This window comes from Lepidochelys kempii, chromosome 9 (assembly GCF_965140265.1).
Source record: "Lepidochelys kempii isolate rLepKem1 chromosome 9, rLepKem1.hap2, whole genome shotgun sequence".
Lineage (NCBI taxonomy): Eukaryota > Metazoa > Chordata > Testudines > Cheloniidae > Lepidochelys > Lepidochelys kempii.
In genome coordinates this window covers 101,320,663-101,347,477 of record NC_133264.1, presented here as the reverse complement: position 1 = coordinate 101,347,477, position 26,815 = coordinate 101,320,663, and the positions used below count along the sequence as shown (strand labels likewise).

General features: G+C 45.8%; 1 protein-coding gene across 14 annotated transcripts in view; it reads left to right on the top strand.

Moving 5' to 3' along the window:
* The window catches only part of HTR2C (5-hydroxytryptamine receptor 2C), a 740,895-nt gene that overhangs the window by 567,733 nt on the left and 146,347 nt on the right, over window positions 1-26,815 (top strand). For 13 of the 14 annotated variants that reach the window (XM_073358595.1, XM_073358588.1, XM_073358594.1 and 10 more), the window contains one exon: window positions 18,877-18,971. The exons of the other annotated variant lie outside the window; for it this stretch is intronic. The gene's annotated coding sequence lies outside the window, so the exon portion shown is untranslated. The remainder of the gene's footprint in view (window positions 1-18,876; window positions 18,972-26,815) is intronic. 14 annotated transcript variants of the gene reach the window in all.

Here is a 26,815-nt window from a genome sequence, read left to right as displayed (position 1 = left end):
AGCATTTGATACTTTGGAGGCATATGATTATATGTTGTTTTCTGATCTGGGTTTAGGATTTTTCTCATTAACTTTTGCGTATAAAATTTTTCATTGAGGTGGAGTCAAATTTAAAATTATGAAAAATATGAGAGTAAAAACTGAACCAAAGGGCTTCTGAACAAATTATGTCTGGTATTGTGGAGCTCAGGACCCCCAAATTAATGAACTTGGCTGCCATAGAGTATAACAACTGGGAACAGCAGATTTCAGTTCTTAACTATGGTGATGTGAATAACGTATTGCAATTTCATGTCTGAGCTTGGCATTTCAGAGACATAATGTAATATGCCATGAGCGTTATCAGTCCCTTGAGGCAATTATAAGGGTCTGTCCATCGGAGGAATGAGTTAGAATTAAGAAAATGGAAATTTACACTGAATATCTGAAAACACGTCCCAAATGGCCTGTGGAATTGGGAAGTAGGAAATGCCTCATTGCTTGGAGGCATTTAAGTCCATTATGGAAAACAAACTGATATACTGTAGGTTGCAATCCCAACCTGCCAGGGGAATGGACTCTGAACTAATAAAACCATAGCTGCTGGAGCTGGAGAGCTCTGTCGGGCTATGGGTACATCCCTTTAGCATTAACAGAAGTTGGTACATTCGTGAAGGAGAGAGTACACTCCGAAGTCTTTCTAAATGATTTCAGATATATTTTTCTCTATTCTTCCAATGTTTTGTACTTCCATAATCGCTTTCCTGACAGCGATAATGCTTTGAGCCCGTTGCCAGTTTTAAGGTGTTGGAGATAAGCCTTATCAGAATGAGATCTGTTTCTGAAAAGACAAAACAGCAATTTTTGCAAAAAGAAGCTACAGGAAATGATAACATTGCAAGAATGCAGGAACTTACTATTGCATTTAATCCACAAACTGCACAGTAGATTTTTAAAACTCCCGAGTGCTCTCCCATCCTGTTGGAGTAGGAAAACAAGATCTACAGTAATTTCATTAGACTAATGTGTTGATTCTTTTCCATTTTTGAGAGCAGAAAACTTTGTGCCATTAGGTAAAATTCACTCCTGTGCACAGAGCCAGTACCAGGGCTATGCATGCCTGACATTCCACTTGGCTTTGTGTAAGCTGTCTTCCCAGAGGTAAATTTTATCCACCGTTTGTGCAGGGAAAGCCCCTGGTGGGCCGGGTTGGTTTGTTTGTTCGGCCGATCACGGCTCCCAGTGGCCGCAGTTCGCTGCTCCAGGCCGATGGGGGCTGCGGGAAGGGCAGCCAGTATGTCTCTCAGCCCGCGCCGTTTCCAGCAGCTCCCATTGGCTTGGAGCAGCGAACTGCGGCCACTGGGAGCTGCGATCGGCCGAACTTGCGGATGCGGCAGGTAATCAAAGCGGCCCGGCCCGCCAGGGGCTTTCCCTGCACAAGCGGCGGAACAAGTTTGGGAGCCACTGATCTACTGCTTATAATGCAGGACTCATTCTCTAGCCAGATGCTGGCTGCTTGATCTCAAAGTGCAGGAAAATCCACTCCATTTAATAGGTGTAACCAGTGTACGAGTTGTGTGTCAGAGTTTAATTTGAAGTCTAATCCTAATTCTAAAAATTCTTCCAAATCCTTGATACTATACTATGAAATAAATGTTTAAAATCCACCTTGAGAACAAATCATCTTAATTTTTAATTCACCTGTTCAGTAATATTTTGTCTGTTAGAGACATTTGCTAGGCCTTAGATAATTCTTTTTGCCACCTATTACATTATAACATTAGAGATATGGTTTTGAATTAGCATTTGGCCATGCTGGAAATTTATTTATTCGCAACGAGGTATTGCCAAACATTGAAAAACCATGAGCCAGGGCTCCCAACGTTATGAGATTTGCTTAAAAATGATGAGAAAATAAATTTTGGGTTCTTCTAATTTACTTTCTCTTTTTTGAATGTTTAGGATTTTTGTTTTCATGTTTCTCTGTGCAGCCATGAGGACTAGACATTTTCTTTTAAAATTAAGATTGTGATTCTCACATAATCACCTGACTCCAGGAATTGAGGCTTTAAGAAAAACACCAAATATTGCAAGACGGATGATGAAGTTGCAGGAGTTGGCAATGCTATTGCATTAGATCTAAAATTAAACCCTTCCACTAATCTAACTGTTCTGTAATTCTTATGGTTATCATCAAGGCTCCATTTGGGCAACTAATATCCAGGGGCTTTTCTCCTTGGCTAAGAGTCAGCTTTCTATCCTTTAGGTACTTCTGCAGCCCCATCATCATAGTGTCTGAGCACCTCACAATCTTGTATCGAGTCATCCTCACACACCCCGGTGCAGCAAGGAAGTGCTATTATCCCGATTTTCCAGAATAGACTAAGGCCAAGGTCATACAAGAGGTCTGGGATGGAGTGGAGAATTGAAACTGGGTCTCCAGGCGAGTGCCCTAACCATGCTTCCTCCCCACCCTTTACTTACTTCTGCCACATTTTGAAGACGCTCTACCTGATTCTCTACTGCCCTGTGCCTTGTGTAGCCATTGACACTGGGGCCAAGTGGGTGTAAAGCTCTCAGGACAGTAGCATTTTACATCCACTTTGCTGTGACTCCATCGGGTGCAGGGCTGTAGAAAATCAGAACCCAAATTACTTGGAAGCCAGACTCCTTAGTCACATCTCAGACCCCCAGTCTGCCCTGCACACGTCCTCTCGTTCTGGGTACAGCTATTTCCCTTCAGCTGACCCCAGTGAGGCCCACGGTTGGTGTTGTGCCATCTCCAACTTTCTGCTGAGCCATTTGTCTCCTTCCGGTCAGTAAGGCTGCTCCCACCTGGCATCGATCGCACTGTCACTGTCAGAGTGGTGCTTATTGCATGTCCCACTTCTTCCACGCTGCTCTAAGTCAGTGGTTCTCTACCTTTCCAGACTGCTGTACCCCTGTCAGGAGTCGGAGGCCTGAGTCCTGCCGCCAGGGGCTGACGCACGTAACTTAGCTTTGTGGGGGGGACCCTGTGGCGTGGGGACGTCTGTTTACTTAGCTGTACCCAAGGCAGGTTAAACACGGGGACTGAACTGTCCAGCTGAAGAGAGATTAAAACAATCTTTCCTGCGAACATTCCCAAGGGCCTCACAGGCGTGTTTCATGCCCTTTCCACCTGACCCATTGCTACCTACCAGGCAGTTGCCCTGCTTGTCACCCCCTAATGCCAGCCCTGCACTTGCAACTTCCCTAAACCGTCCTGCAACACCCTCACCCCCTTCTGGGGTTCGCAACCCCCAGGTTGAGAAACACTATTTTAGATGAGTTGACGTACCCCCTGGAAGACCTCTGCCCTACCCCCAGGGGTACACGTACTTCTGGTTGGGAGCCACTGTTCTAAATCATTCCTTTTTCTCATCACAGTCCTCCTGGTAGGTAGCAATGGGTCAGGTGGAAAGGGCATGAAATACGCCTATGAGGCCCTTGGGAACGTTCACAGGAAAGTTTGTCTGAATCTTTCTTCAGCTGGACAATTCAGTCCCCTTGTTTAACCTGCCATGGGTACAGCTAAATAAATAGACTTCCTCTGACTCCCCCCGCCCCGCCCAGCTGTTTTTGTCTCTTAAGCAGGTTAGAAGTTTTATTTAACATGTTCAGGAGGGACGGGAAGGATGGTGAATTGCTGCTGCAGGAACACCTGTCCCTTTCCTGCACTGCTCCCTGAGCACACATTATCCAACACAGCGTACAGTGGCCATGTCTCTTCATGGCTGAAGGAGGTGTTGGTTTAGGGGAAGTCCCCTCGCTTTTCTTGGATTCAGGCTGGAAGTTCCTGGCATCATGAACGTTTTTAGATGTGATGATTCAGTATCAAAAGCAGGTCTGTGGGTTGGTCAGATATGTCTTCTGATCGGCGAGAGATGCTGCTTCCCCTGCATGCATATGGAGTCTCCCCGGAGCACTTGCCATGGGACTCCCTGCAGGATACCTGGAGTGTCCAGGCTCCAGCATTTTACTGGCAAATCAGTCTGAAGACTTTTTTTAAAACTGCATCATAATAAATGGATAAATGACATTTCACTGCCAAGAATAAAGCTCTACTCAGAGACAGACAGGTGCATTGGAAATCATATGCAAAACTGAATCCAAGACTAGTTCAAGGCCTCAGATGTTATTTATTATTACTTTGCATTCCTACAGCACTTTCTATGAGATGATCCCAAAGCACTTTATGAACAGTGAATTAAGGTTCCGTGGACCTCTCTGAGCAGACCAGTACAACACCAAAATACATGGTAGAGCCTGGTGGATGCCCTGTGCACCTGAGCACTCCTCTGAAGTAGGGTAGAAGTGTCCCCATTTTGCAGATGAAGAACTGAGGCACAGATTTGAGGTGGCTTTTCCAAGGGATGGACTAGCATGTGGCTGAGCTAGGATAAGAACTTGGATCTCTTGACTTCCAGTTCTGCACTTTACAAATTCACACCAGTAGTTCCCCCAAAACACTAGGAATTCACTTGAGACCTCAAATTTGAAGTTTTCCTTTAAGTGAATTTGGTGCTTCCTGACGAGGCCCTAAAGGATGTTCATCCACAGATTCATAACCACTCTGCATGTTATTTGCAGTCTCTGTGTAAAGGGTCAGAAATTAGTAAAACAACTGTGGTAGAATTGGCTAAATGGGTTACGAGTAATTTAGGTGATGACATAGTTGGCCAGTCTCATGAGCAGAGTTCTCCACTTTGGCGCACTCGATCAATTATAACTGGTTGGTAGTTGTCTGTCTTGCTGCATGAGCTTAGTTGTGTAGGGCCTGAGCTTGGTGGGCGCGGATAGAAGAGTTTACTCCCTGTTTCCTGGTGATAGAGGCACTACTTCCTTCATCCTGCACACATTCCAGACAGCTGCTTTCATCGTGTCGGGAACTTGGACAGACTGAGTCATGCCGTGACGCGTGGAAAGAATGGCCAACTAACATTAAAATAGTTCTTTGTGATAATAGCAGATAGTTTGGGGTTTAAAATGACTTTTTATTGTTTCTGCATGCTGGAAATTAAGTATCATTAAAAGTATAGGCTGTTAAAACACATGAATAACCTGCCGCAACAAGTGCTCTCACTGGCTTAGACAGGAGATACACACACACACGCACATCTGAGTGCAGAGTGTTGGCTAATGAGTTTTAGTAAGACACTGAAAATGCTACGTGTGAATAATGGACCAGATTCTCCCTGCTGGGCATCATTTACACTGGCATAAAGTGAGTTGAAATGATACCAGGACAGAACGATTGTGATTTACCCCCATTTTCATAAAGTCATAGATTAAAAGGTCAGAAAGGACCATTGTGATCACCTACTCTGTCCTCCTGTATAACACAGGCCATAGGACTTCCCTGAATAATTCCTGTTTGATCCTTTAGAAAAACATCCACTCAGTTGCCTGTGATGGGCAATATGTCACATCCCCTGATAAATTGTTCCAGTGGTTAATTACCCACACTGATTAAAAAAAAGTGCACCATATTTCTAGTCTAATTGGTCCGTCTTCAAAGACTTTGGGTCTCATTGTACCTTTGTCTGCTTAACAAGATCTGGTGGCTGCACGCTAAAGCTGGATTTTGTTCAGTTGTAACTGGCTGTACCAGGCCCAAGGCAGTGGAGAATCAGGCCTGTGGAATGTTGTCATCCCACAGGCCTCAGATCAGCCTGCGCTCCAACACGTGCCTAACATTAAGCAGATGGGGAAAAGTGATGGGACTGCTCCCATGTTTAAAATGACACTCATATAGGTGCTGTGCTGGGTCGAGCCCACAAGGCACTGCGCTTCCTGCTGGAAAGGTACAGTCCAGGGTTAAGCAGTTTGAAGTACTTGCTCCATGTGACAAAGAATTAATGATCCATGGTGATTCGTTCCTAGGAGTGAGTGTCTGATTCCCCACAGACAACGCTGCCCACCTAAACTTTGCCTGTATAGAAAGTCTTTGATGCAGCTTTCAGTTGCTGAGCAAAATAGATGTGAATCAAAAGGTTTGAGAGCAGCTCCTGTATGTGTAAGTTTAGTATTATCATGTATGATTTGCAGTGCCGTAGTACCTAGGAGCCGCAGTCCTGGGCCAGAACCCCATTGTGCGAGGCGCTGTACAACTGGAACAAAAAGGTGGTCCCTACCCCAAATATCTTATGATTTAAGGGCTTGTCTACGTTGTGAAGTAGTGCACAGCAAGCCAGAGAGCAAATCTACAGCACTTCAGCTCCCTGCCCACTCACCCGCTCTGTGTACAGTGCTAACGCTCATGAAGAGGTCCAGAGTGCAGCTCAGCGTCCTGAAAATGCGGTACGTGCTGCATGCTGTAGCAAGGTCCACACGGCACGCTGGTGCGCTGTAAATTCGCACCAGGGCTTGCCGCTCGCTAACTGGCCTTGTACACAAAGCGTAAGACGAGAAACAATGGACGGATACCGCCAGGCTGATGGAGGAGTACTAGGAAACAATGGGACAGCCTTAGTCCGCCTGATCGGCTGTGGCATCCGCGCTCCCGCAGTGAAACCATTTCCAGGTTTTTGTAGGGATCCTGGCCAAGGAGTGTTTTAAGGAGGAATCTGAGGGAGGCTCAAGGGGTAGCTTTGTGCATGCTAACAGTGTGCTTCTTCCAGGCATGAGGAGAAACATGGGGGAAAGCAAGAAGATGTTTGAAAACATAACAAGTGGGTGATTGAGTCTGGCATGGGCTGAGGTGAGGCAGGAGTCAACATCCTGGTAGTGGGGAGCAAGGATAGATAGGATGGGGTTAGGCCAGGAAGGGCCTCGAAAGTAAGACAAGCAGCTTCTGTTCGATGCAGGACAGCAAGGAGAGCCAGCGGAGGGATGCACAGAAAGGGGTGATGTGGTCGAAGCCACGGGGTAGGACCGCGATAGTTGCAGCATCATTCTGAATGGGTAGGAACAGGTCAAGATTACATTGGTCACGGCCAGAGAGGAATGTTGCAGTGATCGAGACTCAAGAAGAGAGCCTGGACAGCAGTGTGTACTGCAGACAAAGCCTTAGCTCTGTGGCTGCATAGGAAAGGCCCTGCTTAGAGATGTTATGCTGAGATCAGAGCCTGGATGTGAGGACCCAGAGAGAGGCTGAAGTCGAAGATGATGCCCAGGTTACGGGGCCGGAGTGGCAGGCAGGATGATGGTGCGTCCCCAGGGCTGGAGAATGGAGGTTGCAGCAAAGGCTTTGGGCGGAGAATTAAGAGCTCTGTTTTAGCCAGGTGGAGCTTGAACGGCTGGCAAGACATCCACAAGGAGATGTCAGAACCAGGCTGAGATTTTGGTTTGGACAGACGGTTTGCATTCAGCCTTGCTGCAGCACATGGGTCAGCAGAACCCAATGGAAACCAGAGCTAGAAAGCGCAGATGTTTGAATCATATCACCTGAAATCCAAGGCAGGCCCAGACCCACCCCCATCCCACTCACCCCCTGCAAAGCGCCCATTCTCCTCCTGCAGGTCAGACTGAGTCGGGCTGTCTCCTGCCACTGTCTGCTTCCAGTGGGGAGGGAGCTTTTGGGAGCTGTTTGTTCCCCACTTTCGCTTCTGCTCTTGGCTCCCCCCGTGTCTGGCCTCCCACTCCCTCCTATCCTACCTGAGCCTTGCTCTCTTCTGGCACTGCTGCTCCCCTCCCGCGCTCTTTGAACCCTCCTCTGGCCGGGGTGAGGTCCTTGAGGGTAGACACGGTGCTGATGCTTCTGACAAACAGCCCCTCTTCACCACGTGCTCATTTTGATACTTGGAGAAAGGTTCTTGTAAATAAAGCTGTGAACATAGCTCCTTTTCTCCATGATGAGGGAATATTTATACCGCAACTCTGGGCCAACCCTAGACCAGGGATGTCTCTCAGGAAAGCCTCGGGCCAAACTCTGTAGTGATGCAAAAAGTGATGCAAGTCAGAAAATAGCTGCAAGTGATTCAGTGAGGGAACTTGTCCCAATTTGCCCTGCAGTGGGCAACACAATGAGTGCCCCTGACATGCTGAGGGTTGGAATCAAGTGGGAGTGTAGCAGGGAACACAAACAACCGGAGGGTTGAAGACAGCGTAGGAGGGCTCGTCCCATGCTGCTGCACAGCCCCGGATTTTAAAAAGCCCTCGTGAGTAAGGTGCAGATGCTCCTGCTGCTGCGGCATTGGGGTTGGGGTTCAGTGCTGCAGTATTCCCTCGCCCCTTGCCTTTCGCATACGTTCCATTATTCTTCATGCACACGGTCACCACACAGTTCCATCCCTGACATCCGTTTTCTAACCCTCAGCCACCCCAGGGGCCTGATTCTCCCCTCCATCACGCCAGTTTTACACTGTGTAGTTGTGTGAGCTGCAGTGGAGTAACTGGTGTAAAACGGGTGGAGTGCAATGGCGGGTGAGACCTCGTGAGTAACAGACCCCACTGTTGCTCCACTGTTGAATTTGCCTCTTTCTCCAGTTGACATCTTGTCTTCCCTTGCCTGCCTTTTAGAGAGAGAGCTAGATCCAAAAAAAAGACACGTCTGCCAGGCATGGGATCTTTCAGGGCTTCCTTCCCTGGCCTCCTTTCCTAGACAAACTGTCAAGAAAGGTGGAATAAACCTAGAACTGATCAAATGTAACTGCCAGTTAAGAGTGTTTAGTTTGTTAAAGAATGAGATGTCTAAATGTTCTGGTTGTTTTAGCATGACTTCATTTGTAATACCTGACTACTAGCATGTGTATATTTCAAGTACATAATGAAAGTGAAGTTTCATTTAGCATGGAGATGAAATTGTTCCTGACTAAAGAAGCTGTTTTAGCTCATGGAATAATGAGATTCTTTCCCCCAGGATCATCTAACACAATGTGACAACACAAATACTATTCACTATTATCCAGCCTCCTCTGTCATCTCTGCCTCCATTCGTATGCACATCACATGCTGGGCTGCATGGATAACTGAAGCTGCTTTTCCTCCATTCCTGATCTGTAAAAGCTCTACTGTAGATGAGTCAACGAGAAGAGTCGTCTTTCTTTTCAAAGTTACCACATGCTGAACAGCACCACTGTAAAAAAACTTCAAAAACAGACTCCAGCGAGAGACTGCTGAATTGGAATTAATTTGCAAACTGGATACAATTAACTTAGGCTTGAATAGAGACTGGGATGGGTCATTACACAAAGTAAAACTATTTCCCCATGTTTATCTCCCTCCCCCCATTGTTCTTCAGACGTTCTTGTCAACTGCTGGAAATGGCCCACCTTGATTATCACTACAAAAGATTCCCCCCTCCCCCCTCCACTCTCCTGCTGGTAATAGCTCACCTTACCTGATCACTCTCCTTACAGTGTGTATGGTAACACCCATTGTTTCATGTTCTCTATGTATATAAATCTCCCCACTGTATTTTCCACGGCATGCATCCGATGAAGTGAGCTGTAGCTCACGAAAGCTTATGCTCAAATAAATTGGTTAGTCTCTAAGGTGCCACAAGTACTCCTTTTCTTTATGCGGATACAGACTAACACAGCTGCTACTCTGAAACCTGTAAATCTTTGTGTACAATAGATAAGCACGATGAGTATCACCCTCACCTCTAATAGTTAAATGTCAGCACACATGACCACAAGAGAGACATTGTCTAGTGATCAGAGCATTGGACTGGAAGCCAGCAGCTCTTGAGTTGTAATCCCAGCGCTGACAGACTCGCTCTGTGACGAGGGGTAAGTCATGTAGCCCTGACTGTGGAATGGCGCTCACCGTTCCGAGCTGGCTCGCAGAAGGGTTGTGTGACCCACTCAGTTAGTATTTAGAAAGCAAGGAGCTTTCTAATTATGGAAGCATTAAAATCCCACCATATACCTGGTCCTACACCCAGTGCCCAAGCCTCCAAACCTGTGGCACTGATGGAGGCTGTACAATTATTTCCTGTCATTTGTGGGATTTCTGGTATGTTTTCTTGAAGCATCAGGACCAGGATACTAGACAAGATAGCCCTTGGTCTGATCCAGTTTGGCAATCTGCATGCTGCTGTTATGGACCAGTTATTGAACACTCTATAGGGTGTAATCCTCCTGTTTCCAAAATGAAGTTCCTTTAATATCAAGTAACTTTCCAAGTAATGCTTTGGAATGACTTAGGAATGAGCTTTCCCTAACCTCATCTCTGTTTGGTGCATGGGTAGATGAGACCTTTCAGGAAAAGGAGGTGGTTTCTTGTGGTTATTAAGAAAGAAATTCCCTTTTTCAGACAAGGCAGATTTAGCATAACAGAACCCTTCATCAACCTTCTCACTTGAGGAGGAAGAGGTTGACTGACTAAAAATGATCATGAGTAAAGTATTGAGTAACTGACTGCTAATTACATGGAAGACAATGTCAAAGGAGATGTTTCCCTAAGACAGATAGAGATGGCATTTACATTGGCCCTGTTGGCCGTGCAAAGGATTGCAATAAAAATGGAAATCACAGAAGGAGAAATCTGAAAGGTGCTGCAGAACTGTTGAGGATTTATTATGCCTGTGATTAACTATGGAGAATGTGCTAGCCTGTGCCATGTAGAAATTAAACATGGCATTAGATAAGAACGAGAGAGCAAAGAGTTATTTAAATGTGTCGGATAGCACTTTGGCATATGTTTTCATTGGTTAAGAAATAGCTTCATGTTTGACTTTTTATTCTGCTCCTTTCTATTTTGTTCCCTGAAAGTGTTTTGGGTCAGATTTTCAATAGCTACCATTAAATCTGCACACCAAGAATTGTCCACATAAATTGCCCATGTTTTTAGTTTGTTCATGCCTCTGGACAGCTGTGACACTTGATGAATCGCTGTAATGATGTGATATTTGGGCATGCTAATTTAGAGGCAGGTTGAGGTTTCTATTCAGATATCATCCTGTTTTATATTAGTCCAAGTCACTTTCACTATTCACTAGAAAAATTATTGTTCCAGGGTAAATTTTGCTATTTCTCCTTTTTAGACCAAAATGAGAAAAATCCATCACCCCTACAGATTCCGGAGAATTAGTTCTGAATGCAGCTAGTCATTTTTGCATGGAAATGAACTACTCAGACCATCAAATCTATTGTCATTTATGAAAAAACTAGGTTTTAATTCAGTTCTACAGAGGTGAAAGTCTAGTTTAGAAACCTCATATGAGACCACTCAAGAAGGAGATTCTGGAGTTGTCATACATATTTTTCTGAAAACGTCTGCTCAGTGTGCAGTCAAAAAAGTTAATAGAAGCTTAGGAACTATTAGGAAAGGGATAGATAATAAGATAGAAAATATCTAAATGCCACTAGATAAATCCATGGTATGCCCACATCTTGAGTGCTGCCCGCAGTTCTGGTCACCTTATCTCAAAAAACGATAGATTAGAATTGGACAAAGTACAGAGAAGGGCACCAAAAATTATTAAGGGTCTGGAACAGCTTCCATTTGAAGAGAGATTTAAAAGCCTGGGACTGTTCACTCTGAGAAAGCGATGACTAAGGGCAATGTGCTGAAGTCTGTAAATCATGAATGGGGGGGAGAGAGTGACTAGGGAAGTGTTATTTACCCTTTCACTTAACACAGGAACCAGGGGTCACCCACTAAACTCAAGAGGCAGCAGGTTTGAAACAAACAAAAGGAAGTGCTTCTTCTAACACACAGTGCACAGTCTCCCTGTAGAACTCATTGCCGGGGGATGTTGTGAAGGCCAAAACTATAACTGGGTTCATAAAACAATTAGGTGAGTTCATGGAGGACAGGTCCATCAATGGCCATTAGCCAAGATGGTCAGTGACGAAACCCCATGCTCCAGGTTTCCCTAAACCTCGAACAACCAGAAGCTGGGACCCGATGACAGGGGATGGATCACTCAGTGATTGCCTGTTGGGGTTCCTTCCCTCTGAAGCACCTGGCATTGTCCACTGTCGGGAGACAGGATATTGGTTAGTTGGACCATTGATCTGAACCAATATGGCCCTTCTTTTGTTCTAGGACATCAGCGAGACTACTTGCAAGCTTCTGTTAAAACACATGGTTAAGTGCATTGCTGGATCAGGGCTGGAGTGCTTGGGAATGTATAGTACTGACCCTGAGAGAGCTTTTGTCCCATGAGGGTATTTTGTGTTTGACATCAGTGGCTGAAAGGAGCCTCTTTCTTTGTGATTAAATTACCACCGTTGCCATGAAACACATAATCTGACTATGTACTTAATGGAGAGACAAGGTGAGGGAGGGAATATCTTTTATTGGACCAACTTCTGTTGGTGACAGAGACAAGCTTTCAGCCACATAGAGCTCTTTCTCAGGTCTGTTTACCTAATGCCAGGCCTGAGCAGTAGGATGTTACTTCTCAGCATCTGAAGCAGAGATCTTCTGGATTAGAAAGACCTGCCCCATCCCACACTGTTCATCATGAAGTCCCCAGTCTTCTCCTGCAGCAGTTAAAGCTATGGGCTGGCACTAAGCCAGCTCAGGGAGAGAGGATTTAATTGGGGGGAAATTGTTAAACATACTAAAGAGTTTATATTCTCTCTCTCTCTCCCCATTTCATTTCAACATTGGAGCTCAGATATTTCGTAATCATGATCCCATCACCCCCTCCCCCAGCTGAGCCAAAGAGAGGAAAACACCATAAGGATTCTTTTCCCATGTCTGTCCGTCAGTTTGTTCGACATTCAGATCATTGGTAAGTGTGGCGCTTCACCCTGGACTCGCTCCCCAGCCTGCAGCAGGCACATGCAATTGGAATGAAGGAAGTAAGAAGAAAATGCAGAAGCTGCCTTCTGTTTATACCAGAGAAGCCAAACTGAGCCAAGACAAAAGTGCAGATTTGCACACAGTCTGGTGTCGTTTGTGGGCACAGTTTGCCTGCTGCTGGGAAAAGTCCTGTGGTTCTCACTCCTTCCGAGTCTGAACACCAAGTTCTCATTTGAAAAAGTTGGTTTTTCCAAGGAGACTCTCTCTCAAGCTTGGTGTAGCTTGGCCTATATAGCTTTAAACACGCCATTTTATGAGGAAGAAAATGAAGCCATTCTATCACATTCATTTGGAAAATTTCGTTTTTCCTCTCCAAAACCTTGAACTTTGCCATTGTAATGACAAACATGGTGACAGGGTCAGCAGACAGAAGGAGGCGAATGCTGCTTTGTCCCACATCGCCTAGGGGTCTTCCCAGGCACCCATAGCTGATTTCAAGCCCACCGTCAGCCTGGGGGCAGGTGGAGGCGGCATCGGTGGAGGGCTCAGTGTACCGGCTAGCCGCAGCTGGAAGATGGTCCCGATGGGATGGCTGGCACTGGCGTACATCAGGGCAGCCCAGAGGCTCTGCTGTGGCTGGGGTGGAGCCAAGAAGAGAATTGTTGAGCTGTAACTTGTATCCGGCTGGCCGCCTGTCTCTGTGGTGTTGGATGTGGAGCGGAAGTTAGACATTAAAACAAACAAAACCCGTTGGTGGGTAACTCTTACTTTGTAGGGAGGCACCCTGACGCCGAGGAGTAAGCGCTATAGAAAATCATCTGTAATTGTTAGTGGAGCAGGAAAGTAAGGAACTTGCTACCGCATCGCAGTGTTGTAGCCCGTGTACTTTATTCTTCTCAGGCTATTCCTTCCCAAGATCTATAACTGTTGCATGTTTCTCCATTGCTATGCAACAATTAATTACATTAGTTCACTAAATCTATCATTAAACAACTGCAATCTACCCTAATAGCTGCTTCCCTAATTAAATATCCATAATGTTCCTATCCTCACTCCTGAGCTCTGGGCATCTTATTTGTCAATATCCAGTCCTCTTTTCATCTTCCTTGCATTTCCCTGTTTCGCCAACGTAATCCTCAGGCATGGGAATTGCCTCTGATACAGGGACAAGTCAGACTGTCCATTGTGTGGGGACATTGGAGATGTGGTATGTATGTGTGGGGCTGGCTCTTTCTGCTCAAGGAGTGAGGGAAGCACATGCTTCTCATCACCAGCCACTGTAACACATCCACACTCATACACATAAGGAGCAATTTGTGTGGAAAGCTGTATTAAAACTGTACAGCTCTCACTTTAAATGCTGTGGGCTTCCTGGTCTTACTTGCAGGCTAGTGGGCTCTGTAGGGAAGGATGTGAGCTGCAGCAGCCAGTCAGCCTAGACTAAGGTGAGGTGAGCTGTGCTTCTCTGTTTCAGGGAGCAGCCTGCTTTGTCTCTCTTCGTTTTATTATTCTGAATTCTAAAAGATCAAGTCGTGTTACACTGCAACCTTCTAGCAAGAGTATTTTTTGTTTTTTTCTCCAGCTGCTCAGTCTATATGCTCTGACGCAGAACAGTTTGTATCTTTTTTGGTGTCCACATTTCTGCATCACCTTGTCTTGATGCTGCACAGGAATGGTCACTTTGTTGTTGCTGTTCCCTCTTCATTCTGGCCTGTGCAGTTGCAGACGAGCTTCATTTAATGTTTTAGTCAGAGCCAACCTTTTAGATGCAGAAACGTCTGGCTCAGGCTAGCCTTGCTCTGTAGCAGTGGACCCCACTTTGAGGGTCCAATCTGACACCTTTGAAGCCAGTGGGAGGTTTCGTATTGATCTGGATAGTGCTGGGACAGTCCGGCCATGAATTTGGTGGTAATGAAATTCCACTTACACTGCAGGGGGAGTGGCTGTCTTCACTCCATTGCAGTGGAATTTTGCTCCTTTTCTACTGGGGAAGTTTCAGCACATGATAAACCAGTTCCGCTGTACAAATCCCCAGGGGAAGGGTCACCAACCAGAGAGGTGTAAGAGCTGTATTCCAAGAAGACTCTCTCAGATGTGGCGAGGCTTGCCCTATGTAGCTTCAAACACACAGTTTTATGAGGAAGAAAATGAGGCCACTCTATCACCTGGGCATTCGGATAGCAGTGCTGTAGGCCAGGCTCATCTGCACTGAATTCAGCTAAGAGATTTATGGAGCTGAATTAGAGGACACCGAGGATACATGCTAAAACAGATATATTATTCCTGTTCATCTGTTGTCTTTACACAGCAGCAGTGGAGTTGACTGGTCTGATTTAAAGTTTGTGCCCTCATGAAAGAGGCAAACAGTTCTCCTTAAACACTCTGCCAACCTGGGTTTTCTAGAGAATAATGTGGAGTTGATGCAAACAGTATTTCGTTTTAGAACAATTTGATGGTTCACAAGTCTCTTCAGTAAAACCGGGAAGAAATCCAAACAGCACTGACGCATGGGTTCAGGGTTTTGTCTGAGAAGTGCAGAAGAATTATATGTAAAGTGGTAATAAAGATAAAAGACCCTGAAAAGGCACTTTTCTGTCAGATTCTAAAACAGAGTCAAGAAGCGATGATTTTTCAAAGTTTAACATGAGTCTGAGCATTAGAATAGGCAGCTCCCTCAGGATTTGAAATCAAATACGATGTTGAACTCTGCCTGTGACAGCAGCTTACAAAAATGTGTATTAATCAATTGTACATAATTTGAGATGCAACAACACTAGCCTACTAGTACAGTTGCTTTGAACATTTACACTTTTTTATGAGAACATCAGCTTAATTTTTCATTAAGATCACTAAGCAGATGCAGATTTTATTTAATTTAAATATTTATAGAATTTTCTCAATCTTTCAAAATGGATTATACACTGAATGAGGAAGCTAATATCATCTGGGTGATAATTTATCTGCTGAATCCACTTCAGAAACCAATCAGGAATTAGTTAAAAAGTTACTGGAGTTGAAAAGTATTGTCTAAAGTTGTACATACTACTGGGACACCAAAAGCAAGCCTCCTTTGGTGGAGGGAATATATTTCCAAAAGACTCTCCTGCAGCAGATTATTTTTACAAATACTACATTTCCATCTCTGCCGTGACTGCTTTTCAGGACTTGCTATTCTTCCCACTACACTGTATTCTCTAGACCTGGGACATACAGCACCAAAGAGAGAGAAAAAATCCTGAAATTCCAAAGAGCTAGGGCCCCAGTTCTGCAAACACTTGCATGCTTCCGTTGAAGCATGTGGCTAGTCTCACTGAAGTCAATGGGACCATTCTTAAAAGTTAAGAATATATGTAAGTTTTTGCAGAAGAGGAGAGGAGCCTAAGCCCAAACCGTCATGTGTTTGCACCGTTGAGAATACTGTGAGCTGCAAAGGAGATGTTGCCTCCAGGATCCATCGCAATCTGCACTTGGCACAATATTGCCCGAGGATTCAATCAGCTACAGACAGCACTCTCCATTGGTGTCAATGACAATTTTGCTAAAAACCGACAGCCCAATATGACCCTTTATATGTACGAATCCATCTGTACATCTATGTTAAAGGGACAGCACCAATTTCAGATCTGGTCCCTTTTGAGCAATAAGCTGAAGGTATTTTCAGGTCCTACACCTACTCTGGACAATTCTTACGGTTTTATTATCCCATTTTCCTATTGTTCTCTATGGTTCTCTGGCTCTGTTGCTGCGAGAGACCCATACAAGTAGCAGAGGCATTGGGCTGACTCTGTGGGACAGCAGGGAAGCCAGCTGTATGTACAATACTGTCACATACACAAAGGAGACAAACTGAACTAATGGAAAAACGTCACTCCTTAGTGACACGGAGCCTGCGGCTCCGCGCCTCCCGGGCCAGGTCGACAGACTCAGATTAGCGGGGCTCACGCGGCTTCTCTAAAATAGCTGTGTAGACAGACGTGCCCTAGGAGGTTACACTTACAGAATCATAGAAGATCAGGGTTGGAAGGGGCCTCAGGAAGTCATCTAGTCTCACCCCCTGCTCCAAGCAGGGCCAACCCCAACTAAATCATCCCAGCCAGATTTAGTTCAGTTTGGTTACTTTGTGCTTTTCGCAGCACCTTGAAATTGCAGGTCGGGCTGGCACGCAGGCTTTGAAGCCCAACTTTCCTCACTGAGCTTCAGAGCCTGAGCTCCAGCCCAAGCCGTAACTTCAAAGCTTTGTCTACATGCCTGTTGTTAGAGCGCTGACGCGATCCCCACTGGCCCAAGGCTGTCAGTCTGGGCTGGGAGGTGCGCTCCTCAGGCTCCAGAGCACGGTGTAGACATGCCCTCAGTAGTGCGCTTAGGTTAGGTGTTGCTCGTAGCAGGGACATGGGAGACTGAGTTCAGACAGGAATGGGACTGGGGAAGCAGGCAGCGTCCCTCTAACTTGGAGGCACTGTTCATGGCTGCTCTGCTGTATTCTGTACTACTCCAAAGCACCTCCCCCTTCCCCTGGCGTTTAATTATTTATTTCTCTCACTTGACTCTGTCAGCAGCAAGAGATGTCGCCCTCTGTTTCCGTGAATGGGTTAATCCCCCCTGTGCACTGAGAACAATGGTCCCTTCTGGCCTTAAAATCTATGGACTGGAGTGTCCGGGTCTGACCACTTTGTGTCATGCTGCTGGAGATTCCCCCTGGGATGGAAATCCCATGGCTGACCTAAGGGAAAGGCGGGGGCTGTATCCGGGGCACGGAGGGAAAGGGCCTTAGGAGGAGAGGGGAAGGCTTGGGGCCCAAAGAGACATTGACATAAGGGCTCTGAGAGACCCGAGGAGCAAACTAACAGTGCCCCTCTGCAGCTTTTAACTTCCACCAGGGCTGGGTGGCTGAGCCAGGAAGCTGTGACTGGTTCCTTCGCCACAGGGAAGGAGCAAACTCTGTGAATCTATGAAAGATCAAGAAGGGAGATTGACATTCAGGGCTCTGTGCTGGTCCCAGAGAAGCAAATTGCAAACTTCTATTCTCCTACCCAATGGGAGAGGCTTCCTCTTCTGACTGCATTGTCAGACAGCCAAGAATAAGGGGACTAGGCTCTGCACATCTCCGTACGAATGAAACAAATTTCCTGGCTTTGGATTTTTTTTCAAGTAACTATGGATTTAATTTTGCAAAATGCTAACAGTATCAAAATAATCTGAGCCCTTGAATGCAGCAGAACTGGGTTCTGACCCGCTTGCAAGTGTATTTTGTGCTATGTCATGTTTTTTAGTTTTGCTACAAAATGTTCATGAAATGAAACCCAAGCATTTTCCAGATTTTTTTATGAGTATCTTATAAATTGCCAAATTAACTTTCATTGGTTTTTGCTCCATAGCACTAGGTCTGTGTATACACCAATGCCTTTTCTGCCTTTGCTTTATACTCCTACTACATTGTGTGGCTGGCTTTAGATCTCTTCGCTTATCTGTTTTGTGCATTATGTTTCATGTTGGAATACTGGGTGCATTTGTTTATTTTTTTCTTATCATCATTACATTTCACTTCTTGTTTACCTGCAAGCTCTATTTGGTTGGTCCATATATCGAATCTGTCTCAGTCGTGAATTCTTCTCAGTTCCCCCTAGCTCTCTCTCCCCAGCAGGTTTAATACTTTTGGAAATTGTACTCCTGAAAGATCATCTTCTATAAGATACAAGGGAGAGTCTTCTGGCAATGCAGATCTTTAAGGAACAATACTTGTTACTTATTTTAACCCTGAAATGTCCCATTTGACTGACACAATCTGTTTTCTATCCTTAGGCACATGTTTGTCTGTCTTAGGGTTCAGATTTCTGCCCATAGCTTCTTATGTCTTCCATGTCAAGTCAATAGTAGTGTTCGTACTGGACTTCATGGAATCTCTGGCACGTCTCCATTTGTGGGATCAGGCCTCTGCTTGCAACAGGATTTTGGGGGAGTGGTTGTTTAGAAGTGGTTGAGTGGCAGGAGAGGGTGTCAGGGTTAGGGGCAGGAGGGGGTGTTAGTATTGTGCATATAATTCCTGCGAGGGTGGAAAGGCTGTTTCAAAGTGGCAGGTTTTTCTGCGTTTCCCAAAGACAGTCAGGATCTTGATTCACCCCGTCTCCTCTGGAAAGTCTCTCCACCGCCACATCCTCTCAGATTAATTGACGAGTCTGGAGTCTATATTGGGGTAGATGAACGCTGTTTTCAATTTCTCTCTCTTTTTTTTTAAAGGTCACCCTGGTGGTATTTTAATTCATCACGTCGTATGGAAGCCCGCTGCCAGCCACACACAGACCAAGAGTGCCACCGAAGAGATGCTGTTGAAGGTGCGTTAGCAAAACAGCGAGTCAGTACTTAGAGTAACCTTTGTGCACGTCATGTGCTGTACTCCAGCACAGGTTCCTCATCGTTACGGCTACTACAGTGGCAAACCTTCTAGTTCACAGCATGTGCCTGAGTCAGGATGAAGCTTAGCAAAGAGTAATGGAAAGCATTATCCAGGGTAAGCTGTGATAGAAAAGCATTAATTTCATATCCAAGTATACGTCCCTCCTCCTCAAGTCCCCAGTTGAACTAGTGCCACGTAATCAAACGCGAGCTACATAGACCACTCCAGATGAGAATAATGCCCTCTCAACAAAGAACAAACTCACGCTCCTGTGAGAAAAGCTTCGCTGGTGGTAAGTAAATCCCGTGTGTCACTGCCAAGGGGCAAAAAATGCCTTTCCTTCGTGTGACAGCAGTGTCGTCCCGAAGTAGGATGGTTGCAAGGTGGTGGTGGTGGTGGCTTGCTTGGGAAAATGCTGGTTTGGATATTATTGTTTCTTCGCTTGTGTCTAAACTCGCTCACAAACCATACACTGCTCCTGAGTCCTCAAATGGATAACGGAGTCCAACAGAGCAAGACTGAAAGAGGCCAATCCAAGAAGTGGTGGGATGTCGTAAAGGAAGATATGTTAGCATGGGTGTGATAGAGGATCTGGCATTGGACAGAGCACTTTGGAGGGAGAGGACCTCATGAGATGGGATTAACACAAGAAGGAATCATAGAATCATAGAAGATCAGGGTTGGAAGGCACCTCAGGAGGTCATCTAGTCCAACCCCCTGCTCAAAGCAGGACCAATCCCCAATTAAATCATCCCAGCCAGGGCTTTGTCAAGCTGGACCTTAAAAACCTCTAAGAGCTCATATCTGAGGAGACCAGTGTATTCCAGTCGGGTTGTTTAGAAATGTTTACTTGATTAAAGACTTCGTTAGCATTTATTGCTTTTGACTCCTTGCAACTTTTAATTAACCCCAGTGTCTCCCGTGTCTGCACGTTGGCTTGTGCTTTGCCCACCTAGCGTGTTTTCGCTCCGCTACAGTGCAGCTTTGCACTTGTGCGCAGCTACGCTGGTTTGCTATACCTCCATTTCAGCTGGACTGAAAAGCTGGTTCGAGTCCAGGGAGTGAGCTGGGTGAGCACAGCTGCCAGGGCTGCTCACTGGGAGAAGGAAGGCACATACAGATGTTGAAAGAAATTCACTTTGCAGTCAGTGCATGAGACCTGTCTCTGAACGGACTGATACATTCAGGAAAAGTTTTCAGCCTAGTAATTCAAGATGCTTTATCACTGTAGCACCAACGACAGCCTCCCATTCCTGGGGTCCTTTCTTCTTCCTCCAGATGAATGAACCTCATCTGTGCACCCTCTCCTGAAACACTGCATTGAAAATGGCTTTTAAGCTGACGATCAGGACTGCTGGTGACGGCAGCACCCAGCAGCCTGGAGAGGTGCTTTCCCCCTGGCCGTCTGATCCTCTCCCAGGAGGGCAATGCAGCAAAAAAAAATGGGGGTGTGGAGGGTCAGGATTGTGCCCCCTAGAGGTGTGTGCAGGTCTCTCTCCTCCCACACAGCAGCAGACCGTGTGGTGTCTTGCTGATGTTCTTGGTGTCTGCGTGGAGTGAGGGCAGGGACCGGATGTGGGGGGAAGGAGTGGGTGGAGCCAGAAGAAGTCACATCATCCCCTTGTGGCCTGCAGAGTTTACCAGGGAAAGGTTGTCTCTCCAGCCTGGAGATGGGGGAGGCGAGAAACTCCCTTTAAGGGGGATCCCCAGGGTAGCTGTGGCCAGGGGCAGTCCCTGGGCAGGGAGTGGGGTCAGCAGGAGCACAGGGCCAATGCAGAGGCTCTGGGCCTCCCACTCGGGGCGGGGGAAGGAAATTCTGTTCCCCGTGACGGAGCCCTAGGAGGAACCCACCTACCCCGGGGCAGGAAGGCACACTCTGGCTGAAGCCATGTAGGAGATCAATGAATTAATATTTCTCTGTGTGTGGAACCCAATGCTCACTGTGGGTTGTTCTTCCTCCCTCTGTGCCTGATCCATAGAGGATGTGAGGCCAGAACAGTCCCAGCTCCAGAGCCTGGTTCTTTAGCTGAAGCTGTTGAGACCTGTGCTTTCAGTTCCGGAGGTCCCTGGTATGTTGACGGAGTGGGCAGCTGTTAGCCATGGCTTACCACCTACCCTCCATAACTCAGCACCAGCCAGAGCTTTTTTTTCTAAACATAAACCACTGTCAGATGTTTCTTTCCCGTCTTTTCATTATTTTGATGGAAGAAAAGTACTGTTAAAAGTTTGTGAAGACACATTTTAATAGCGTGTGCACACTGGCCTGACAGCTCCAGGGTTTCTTTTTCTCCCGACTAGACAAGTTTCATCCTAGTTTATATGAAGAAGTTGATCTTGCCAGAATTGGTAGCCTCATGCCCCTGCCCTTTGCTTTTCATTCTATTGCTGAGGTTAAAGTACTCTGGGATAGGGGGATGTGACTTGTAAATGGACCTGAAGTGCTTCCAGCCCTCCTGTAGCACAGATCAGTTCTTTATTGTTTGTACTGGTAGTGGGTAGAGACCCCCTCTGAGACGGGGACCCCAATGTGCTAGGCGCTGTACAAACAAACACTGGGAGACAGCCTCTGCCCCAGAGAGCTTGCAGTCTAAGGCTAAGGATAGACGAAGAGATAGAGCGTAGAACCAAAGTGAACAAAGTCGTGGTTTGCAGATCACATGTTAGTACCATGATTTTTATTGTGTTGGTTGATTTCTTTCTCTTGCCCGCCCCGTTCAGCAGCCAGAGATGGAGATCCTGTAGGAGTAGCTGGGAATAGCCTGGTGCTGTCCGACTTCATAGGCTAATTTTGATCCCACTTGGCAGTTGTTGGTTGGAAGCTTGAGTGCAGCTCCGGAGTAGTTTGGTGTTTGCTGAGAGGAGGGATGGCCAGAGGAAAATATCCACTAACAATGTCTGGGGGAAATGGAGGGACATCTGGCACAGTTCCGAGTAAGCCCAGAGGCCCTGAGGGTGGGTGCTGAGGCAAAGTTCTGCCATGGCGAGCCTCAGACCTCCACTGCTTCTTCTCCCCAGGAGAGACCCGAGCCCTTTCTCACAGCCACCTTTCTTTGGGCATTTTTCTTTAAATCAGGCTGCCAAAGACGTATTTCCTCCTTTGTCCCAAATGTGTCAACCCTTAGCCCCTCCACACACCCCAAATTACACCTGCCTGCAGCCCAGGAGAGCCAGTAGTCAGTCCTGGGCCAGTCAATAATGTAAAGTCTCATACCTTGCTGCCTTGCTTTTACATGGCAAGGGTGGTCAACTATGTAAATAGAAAGGGTGAAAAATAAAACTAGCAGTCGATGTGACAGGGCTCGAGGAGCCATTGACTCTGAGTTTAGGCACAGTTACCTGCCTCTTTCACCCCCATCTCCTGGAAATACTGGATGTGAAACTGGAAAGTCAGACCAGTGACTGAGCGGCAGGGGGTGAGGCTGGCATTAATGCTACAAGCGTTCAGCCATGTTTGCCGCTGAGCACTCACAGTCTGGAAGGGGAGGGAAGGTTTGCTCTATACACTTTTACTTGCTTTACAAAAACTTGCAGAGGCTTCATGTAGGTAAATCATGGCAGGGACTGTTTGTCTTCCTTTAACATGCCTCTTCTGGAGGCTCTTCAGTGTTTAATGCGGTAGCCCTTAAACTCCAGAGACCTGAGTTCAGGTTAGGGATGGGACACACAGAAAAAAACTAGCTACGTTCCACTGCAAGGGCTTCATGTGTGCGGCTGGTAATAATGGTTGTGCTGTCACGCTGGGTAATGGAGGGGGGAAACAAGCGGAGGGTTTTGTTCTGGGACCGTGTATTCCCAAAGTATCACAATGTGTGTCTGCTTTCCACTGGAAAACCCTGACTGGCTCCTTTGTGGTAGAGAAGCAAATATAAAGTTGGACCTTGGGCCTTTTGTCGAGAATTTTCTGCTGGCATTTTCCAAACTGTTCTTGATGGTGATCTACAGAGAAAGAGGCAGTCATGCATTGACCTGGCTGTGGTAAAGGTGGCTCTCTCTTCCCCCAGCACTCTGTAGGTGTAGCTCATGTTAACATAACTGAGAGCTGTGCAGTTTTATCAACCTTCTTCCAGACAGACATTCAAGAGATTCAGAAGCGGCAGATGTGTGTGGAATTGCAACATAAGAATCCAGGAGCTTTCAAGTCTTGACAATGATGTAACCCTTTGTTACTGGCAGATTTTAATAGGTTTCCGTGGCTTGGAAAGGGACACCCAGGGTTAAGTATTTACATTAGAAATCCATCATTTTGACTGTGGCCAAAGTTGTAACCTAGCTATGAAAACGTATTCAGGAGTCACATTTACCATAAAGACAGGTTTCAGAGTAGCAGCTGTGTTAGTCTGTATCCACAAAAAGAAAAGGAGGACTTGTGGCACCTTAGAGACTAACCAATTTATTTGAGCATAAGCTTTTGTGAGCTACAGCTCACTTCATCGGATGCTGTAGCTCACGAAAGCTTATGCTCAAATAAATTGGTTAGTCTCTAAGGTGCCCCAAGTCCTCCTTTTCTATTTACCATAAAGCATCTTACTGGGGAGCAATTTTATTCCCTCCAGTGATCCCAGTAACTGGTGTGGTTTTGTGCTGCTATAAGGAGACAAGCAGCTGTCCTCAGCCAGGGGGTGGTTGTGTGTCTGGAAACCTGATGAACTGTACTTGTGGCTATTCTGAATGGCTGCTTATGCACACATAACAACTGTGACACTGTTCCCAGAGGCAGTGCTTCAGAAGCATATCATTGCTTCTGGCACTCTGATACCAACCCCAGAAATTTGGAGAAGCTATCTTGCTCCCCCTGCGAGATGTTTGTGAGATTGGGTGAGACCAATACGGTCATCCATGTGCCCACTCTACTTGTGGCTCTGGTTCAGATATGTGCCCCGGGATACTTATGGGCAGCACAGCATGGGGAGAACGTGACCAGCCCTCTGTGGAGAACTGTGTCCAGTTTTGGGCCCCACACTACAAGAAGGCTGTGGAAAAATTGGAAAACGTCCAGCAGAGGGCAACAAAAATGATTAGGGGGCTGGAACACATGACTTATGAGGAGAGGCTGAGGAAACTGGGGTTGTTTAGTCCGTGGAAGAGAAGAATGAGGGGGGATTTGATAGCTGCTTTCAACTTCCTGAAAGGGGGTTCCAAAGAGGATGGAGCTAGACTGTTCTTAGTGGTAGCAGATGACAGAACGAGGAGTAATGGTTTCAAGTTGCAGTGGGGGAGGTTTAGGTTGGATATTAGGAAAAACTTTTTCACTAGGAGGGTGGTGAAGCACTGGAATGTGTTATCTAAGGAGGTGGTGGAATCTCCTTCCTTTAAGGTTTTTAAGGTCAGGCTTAACAAAGCTCTGGCTGGGATGATTTCGTTGGGGATCGGTCCTGCTTTGAGCAGGGGGTTGAACTAGATGACCTCCTGAGGTCCCTTCCAACCCTGATATTCTATGATTCTATGATAGCCAGACGTTGTGAATGGAGAGCCTGAGTCAGAGGTAAAGCAGGATTTTATACAAAGCTATTCATGCCTGAAAGTGCTAACAGCTTTAAACAATTGCTGTTGTTGAGAAGTTCTTCCTTCGTGCTCTGTAACTATTAAAATTTGCTGAGATCTGGGGCAGATAACAGTTTTTCTGTGCAGATCCAGATTGCGAACAGAAGGGTTGTGTAAATTATATTAAATAATTAATGTAAAGGCAGAAGTTCCTTTCATCCATATTCTCTGGATAGAATGCATATCTGCTGACTCAGCCCTGCCTGTTACTGACGGGTTCAGCTCCTGCAGGAGCTAAATGTTAACTTTCTGCCCGCCAGCTCCACCACAGGGGACACAATTTGCTCTTAGGAACAGCTGCTGCCGATTCCAAAGAGACATCAGCATTTTGTCTGATGACTTAATCAACATGTCACTCTCCCCGGTCCTATTTCTGGATTCAAATATGGGTACGAAATGATATGTTTTTTTAAAAACCAGGTTAGAACATGTCACTGTGATTAAGTTTCTTTAGTTGAAAAAATGCCTAACAAATCCAAACCCAAGCCCGATCCCTGAGTTGGTCTTGAACCCAAATTCCGAACTCTAGCCAGAACCTAATCCAGATCTGAACACCACCTCTCTGCCCCATTTTTACTTTAATCAAAGCCATCCAAGGCAGTGAGTTTTGTGGTGTTTAATGAAGAATGGCACATTGGTTCAAGTTTTCTTAGAACTTGGCCCAGTTTCCTCACAAGATTTATGGTTCTGACTTTTGTGTGTTTTGGGGAGTCCATAATGAAAGTGTTGCACATCTGTATGTGTATTGTTCACTGTGTGTTGCGTTGTTAACATGAATAAAAAGTGAACAAAACAGAAAATAACAGCACTACCAACCAATCAACCTCAGTTGGACAGTTACCTTTCCAAAGAAACATTGGGGTGACTCTTTAAAGTGGGTGCCTCAAAGCACTGGCTAGAGGGAGCTTGAATGCACATACTGCAGCTTTCCATGTGCAGTTCTGTTAGCACACCTCAGGTCTGTTCTGCAAGACTTCTCTCTTCTAGTCTTGGACATTTCTTGAGCAGACAGTGTTTGAATGTGGTTGAAGAAATCTGCAATAAGGATTAGGCTGGGTCAATCTGTTGTGACATTGCAGTTCTGAAAAACATTGATGCTCTGTCTAGCACTATGGTCAAAATACCTAGAATCACTAGAAGGAGCTTGTGGGAATGGTAACCAAACATGGCGCCTTGTCCCCGGCAGAAGCCCCAGAAGACTCAATTAAAATTATTTAACTGGTCTGTTGGTTGCCTATCAGAACCAGCCGAAAGCAGTTGAATTTTTCATCTGGGATTTTCCATGCCAGTAAGTAGGCTGAAGTTACTGAGAGGAAAGATAGGCAAACAATAATGAATACATACATTGCTTATTCGTGTCGCAGCTGATCTCCGCTGCCTCTCTGGCTTTCTCTCTATTATTATTCTCAGTCTTGTGCATATTTTTGCACCTGGAGGTTGCTCCCTGGTACGAAGTTCGCCACAATAGAACCAAACTGGAAATGCCAGTATGTGCGATCCCATCCCTTCTTCCCAGACCATACAGGCAGTAATGAGTGTCACCAGTAACTTCAGTGTTATTAACTCTAATGAGGTTTGGCAGAATTGGATTTTGATTTTCTATAATTTCAGTGTATAATATCAATGTTTATTTTTAAGTAATTTTTTTTAGATTTTTATGTATTTAAATTTTCACAGTTGTGTGAGATTGAGTGGGGGGCGTGTCGGACCATGATTAATTAATGATGCTGTGATTCAAAAAGTTAAAGCTTTATGACCATTAAAAGACAAATTGTAAGCATCATATGTCAAAATATACAAAGTAAATATCCATAAATCAATCTGCAAACAGCATTTTTCTTACTTTGCCTTTCTCTAAATTTTGATGAAAATATTTTGTTGTCAGTCTGCGTGTGGATGGTGAAATTGATGTGTACCGACATTTACTGATGAAAATCTAATCCTTCCAAGCCTAACTATAGGGCACACAGAGTGAGGTTGGGGCTGAATGGCACAAAGAGGAGATACAGGTCCTGCCCTCAAGTAACGTATGTAAAGAAAAGCGGATCTTCAGTGGAAAGGGAGGATACTCAGCTCTTCCTAAGATCAGGCTCTCAGTACTATATGCCGTAACCTGGGAAACTGTAGCGTTTCCCAGTAAATTTGATTGGTTGGCACAGTGTGACTTCTGACTTGTTCTCCTTTGGTCTGTGGGAGCACTAAGTTGTATGGATCAGCAATTCTTCCATTTTCCGCTCTCTA